Raw genomic sequence first — 5,529 nt, forward strand, 5'->3', positions numbered from 1 at the left:
AGGGACCGGTCCAGAATCAACAGGGACCGGTCCAGAATCAACAGAACCATCAGGGACCGGTCCAGAACCAGCAGGGACCGGTCCAGAATCAACAGAACCATCAGGGACCGGTCCAGAACCATCAGGGACCGGTCCAGAATCAACAGAACCATCAGGGACCGGTCGACCGGTCCAGAATCAACAGAACCAGCAGGGACCGGTCCAGAACCAGCAGAACCAGCAGGGACCGGTCCAGAACCACCAACCGACTCCAGCCATAACGGGTCGGGTCAGGCGGAGAAGAGGAGGGACCTGGTGACGTTTCCGGTCAGGCTACCGTGAAGGAGAGGAGTCAAAGTCCTGTCCAGGTGAGAGGCGGCTGCAGGTGTCCGCCCAGCAGGAAGTTGGATCATTTCAGAATAAAAGCCTCGTCAGACATGAGAACAAAAGCAGAGCAGTAGGAGAGATAATGGCAGCAGCTCCACAACAATGACAGCCCTTATATAACCCTGAAACCACAACACTGCAGCTCCGGAACCACAGCCGAACCCATCAGAACCGGCGAACCCATCAGAGACAGCATGCCGTTTCAGTCAGGACCTGTCCGCCGGTTCTGGTTCCCAGGCTCGGCGGCAGCTCCGGTTTGTAACCGGTCCCGGTTCCCCGGCTCCTGTCAGCCCGCAGGCCCCAGCAGGGCTCCCGTTGCCGGAGTCAGACCACAGCAGCACAGCCTCCCGCGTCTCGGTGCTCCCAGCGCGGATGACCGGTTCGGACCCAGCTCCGGCGGATGACCGGTTCCGATCCAGCTCCACCCCACCATGATGAACCACGTCCCCCACACACCCACCGCCTCCCGCGGGTCCAGCTCGGCTTAAATCACCTCATTTTTACATGGACTTTGGTGGGAGCAGCTGGAGACAAAGCTGGGCAATCAGCGCGAAGTGGAGGTAGTCATAATGTTCTGCTCGAATCGATGCGGAACAATCAGGTGTTCGGCTGTCGGTTCGGTACCGACAGGTTCTGGAACCGGGATGCTGAGCAGTGTAGCCCCCGCCAGCTAGCTAACCGCTCGGTCTCACTGATCAGAACCTCCCCGGTGCTGAAGCCGGTTCTTACCTGGCTCCTCTGGACTGACCTGCCGGAACTCAGTTTGGGTCGAACCGAATGTAGAACCGCGCAGCTTCAGCCGGCCGTCCTCCGGTAGGCTGCGTCCCTCCACTGGCGGCTTCCTCCGCTCTCTTCCCGAGCAGCAGCTTCCCTCTCCGGCAGCGATCCTGGGAAACGGCCCCGTGACGTCACACGCTGCCTTTATAGTCCCGGGCGGGGCGGGACCGGCCGCAGGGGGCGCTGTTTCCAACCGCAGCCTTTAAGTCGAACAAAAGAAACACAAAGGCGCTCCTGAAAGAGTTAATGATTCATGACTGCCAAATACTTCAATAAAAATCTGAAAGGTGCGGCGTGCAAATGTAGCCCGCCCCTGACAACCGAATGTTGGGTTTTTATTTGTGAATATATAAGTTACACTTGCTAAATGTAATTATTGACATGCGCTTTTCAGTGAGTTCCTCCTTTATTAAGTTATATTAGTATCAGTTTTGTTTTTTAAATGAAATGTAAGCATCTTTGCGTGTCCTGTATGATATTATTTTTCATAATTTGGCTCCTGTCCTCCTGTAAGCCGAGGTCTTAGTCTGAAACTGAAACTAGATGTTTCTTTGTGGAGCCAGAGGCTCTTCTGTTCTCCTCCTGCCTTGGGAATCAAAGGGCCGCTTGTTTCAGTCGCAGATAAAAGCTCATCGGAGCTGCGAACGTGGAGAACCAGATCATGTCACCAGCCTCCAGGTCGCCCCGGCGCTGCAGGAACCTCTCCCTGTTCTCACCATGTTTACTGCCGTCACAAAGCTGTGGCTGCCTTTCGTTAAATAAATGATTAAACTTGTTTCTGCTTTATAACGTATATGACGGTGGTACTGGTGGTACTACACCGTTTACTTTACCTGATCAGCTTTCGCTCTAACTTTACTAAACGTTTGGGCCCAAAAACATTTGCAGTTTATGTTCAGTGCATCTTCATCTTTTTCATGTTGTTTCCACCTGTTTCCCCTGAAGACACTAAACACGTGGAAATGAAATGCACTTCACTGTAAAACTATATTTACTGACTCAACTTGACTTTTTCCTTGTTTTCACTCGACTGTCAGCTTCTAAACACTCGATCAAAACTATTGATATGACTTTACTGAACTGTCTTCAGCCATTATATTAAATGAAAAATAATTAGTTCAAACTCACTTTAAAAAGTTTTCACATCACCTTAACTGGCTTAATAAAAATGTTCCATGCTTTTAGCAGCTGCGGTAAAGTTTGGACAAATATTCATCTTATTGGCTGATAATGAAATTCTGTATTATTAAATAATATTTCAAGGTTAAAGTCAATGTTTACTTTTTATGCAATACATTTTTTACTTTTAACGTTCATTCAAATGATGTCTAAACAACAAACTGAAAGTTTTTACGAAAATGATTTTATTGAATTCTGGAAAATTCATGGAAAGTTATAATTTCCCAGAAGTAAAAAGATCATTTGTAGCTCTTGAAAATCCATGACTTCAAATTCACGTTTTAAGGTTTCAGGAGGAAAATAATTTAAAAATGTAGAAAATTAGAAATACAGTCGTATTAACGCTGATAACTACTGAGAAGAAAAAAATGTTAATAAACTTTCTAGGACACAAAGTCTTTAAACATTTTAAATGTCTCTTTAAAATAGTTTAAAACAACGTTGGAAATATTTAAGCCAGGAACAAATAAAAACGTAGATATTCTAATTAGATCGCGGTTTATCCACAACATTCAAACCGCGGCGGTATTTCTGTCAGTATCGGTTTGATTTGTTTGATTTGTAAAATGGTTTTCATCTTGTTTTTACTTTTGTCTTTTGAATTTGCACATAACTTTGCATTTTGTCCGATATCCTTTGAAATATTAAAGTAGTTTACTAACTAAATACTTTTGGTATGTCGCAGCATGCGGCGCTCCACCCACCTGTCGGTTTAAACTCTAAATAATCATCAGATGATCGACCAGCAAACAGGAAACGGCGGTGGTTGGGTCATGGGTTGCCAGGTCGAGTCAGGGATCCACCGCTGGTGCCTCTGCAGCGCTGCTCGAGGGAGAAGGACCTCGCTGGAGCAAACAGGAAGGGGCGGGACGGACCGCTGGCAGCCTCAGACCTTATTTGGAAATGGGACCATTACCCTCCGGAAGTGTAGGGGGCGCCATTTCCTATATTATCCACGTTCTCCCGTTTTAATTTTCTTGTGTAATCTGTGGCATATCTTCATCTGTAGGAAGGAGTTTCTCTCTCGGGATGTATTTGAACTTCTCTCTTTTTTATTTACTTCAGCGCAGCTCAGTTTTGATCACATGCTGTAGCTTTCTCTGTAAATCTGCTCCTTAGTCGCATCTTTTCGTGTTTGCTACTGCCTCTAGTGGCGTGGGGTGGTAGCACAACTAATATAATTACATTACTAAATCAGAATACCACAACGTCTTTATTATACATTAATTTTTAATTTGCTTAAGGAAGTAGAGCTAATTAAATGAGATAAGACCTCAGAGGGGTTCCAGTTTCTCTCGATGGTCAACCTGTTGAAACTGATTCAAATATGAAATACTTTGTGTCGTTCCTGGACAGTCGGCTCAGCGCTGCTGAAAACACTGGAAATGTTTTCAGAGACTCTACCTTTGAAGAAGATGTAGTGATTTTGGGTTGACCCACTAGAGGTTGTGTACAAAACGATGTTTTAACTTTTCATCTCCTGCTTTGGTCACATGAGCTGCAGAATAACAGACAAACTGGTAAGAATACTTTGAATGGGAGGTAAAACATCATGTCTGTCTCAACTGTTTGCTGAAAGAACATGGAAGATGGTAGGAACATTTCAGCAGATCATCCATCCTGTTTATTCATCAGTTTGACCTCTGACCTCATGAAGGTGTTACTGTTTCCTCAGATACCTGAGAACATTAGACGTCATTTATCATTTTTAACAAACTTAATGATAACATTTACCTACAGTATGCTAAGTGTTTTACTCTATGAACTAATTGTTGATAATATGATTTCCTGCAACAGACAGGTGACCCGTCCAGGTGACCCCACCTCTCGCCCGGAACATTAGCTGGAGAGGCAGCAGCTCCTGCTGAGCCCTTATGGACAAGGTGATGGATGGATGGATGATGGATGGATGGATGATGGATGGATGGATGGATGGATGGATGGATGGATGGATGATGGATGGATGATGGATGGATGGATGATGGATGGATGATGTTTTATTTTATGGTTTTTAAGGAAATTTCCCCCTCAGTAGATTAAATAGTTTCATCTCATTTTTCTTCCATATGAAACAATAATAATATTTTTTGTGCCACATAAGCAAAAATCCTCAGGATGTGAATTTCTGGTCATTAATTTTTGCTCATATCTGGTTGTAACTTATTTGCTTTTCTTCTGTGAACCTAATTCATTTGTTCATTATTGACTTTTGCTCAATAAAGTTAGTTATTTATACATTGTAAATGGTATTTTTATCATAGTTGAACTTGTTGCTTTTCATGTTACCAGGGTAACTAATGAAGGGGACCAGAGACACAGAGAAACATCCAGATCCTTACACAAGATATTAACATGTTGGAATAAAGATTGGCTTTTATCTGAGCACTATATATAAAATGATTTCACTTTAAAAATGGAGGTGATTTTTAGAAAACATTTGTGAATAAAACTCAGACTAAATATATCATAACTTATATGTAATATTTATTATTTTAAAACTTAAATATAGAACAGATTTCTAGTGTAATATCCACTTTAGAAAATCTTTCTAAAAACATTAATGAAAAGTCTCAATTTAAAAAATGTTTGTTTCAAAATCATGAATTGATATTTATTTTGAATTTCTTTTACAGAAAGTCATTACAGGGAAAACTTTATACACCATTATGAAATTAATCTCACGTTATTTGTGGGAGTGAAATAGATTATTATTATTATTAACATGATTTTTAAACAAAAGTTTTCTTCTCAGACTAGAGAACTGATAAATTATTGTTAGATTTTTGGTTCATAAAGTCACAACATTTATAGTTTCTTTTAAAAGGACATTTTAATCCCATTAGTATTTTTATTTTTCAAATGTAGCATCAAACATTTTTATGACTTTTTATACATGCCATATTGTCCTGAACTTGGTCTTTGTTATTATATCAAACTAACCTTTAGCTGCATAAAACAGATGTTTTATTAAATCATGTCTCTATTAGTCAAATGACAGACTGATAATTAATTATTAGAACATTTTAATGTGTATTTTCTTTCATCTTGGAAATATAGCAAAGTTCACAGAGCGAGCTGTCGCCAAAGATAAATAAATAAAAAATAGAATAGAATAAAATTAGTTTTCAAAAGTATTGAAAATCGGCTGCCACCTTATCGTGGTGGAGGGGTTTGAGTGTCCCAATGATCCTAGGAGCTATGCTGTCT

At 41.7% G+C, this 5,529-nt stretch overlaps 1 protein-coding gene across 1 annotated transcript in view; it reads right to left on the reverse strand.

The window, feature by feature from the left end:
* Positions 1-1,279, reverse strand: part of LOC103457075 (unconventional myosin-VI-like) — a 30,595-nt gene extending 29,316 nt beyond the window's left edge. Inside the window, exon 1 of the mRNA XM_008397002.2 lies at positions 1,096-1,279. The gene's annotated coding sequence lies outside the window, so the exon portion shown is untranslated. The remainder of the gene's footprint in view (positions 1-1,095) is intronic.
* Positions 1,280-5,529: the final 4,250 nt, after the last annotated feature.

The sequence above is a fragment of the Poecilia reticulata genome, linkage group LG21 (genome assembly GCF_000633615.1).
Source record: "Poecilia reticulata strain Guanapo linkage group LG21, Guppy_female_1.0+MT, whole genome shotgun sequence".
NCBI classification, from domain to species: Eukaryota; Metazoa; Chordata; class Actinopteri; order Cyprinodontiformes; family Poeciliidae; genus Poecilia; species Poecilia reticulata.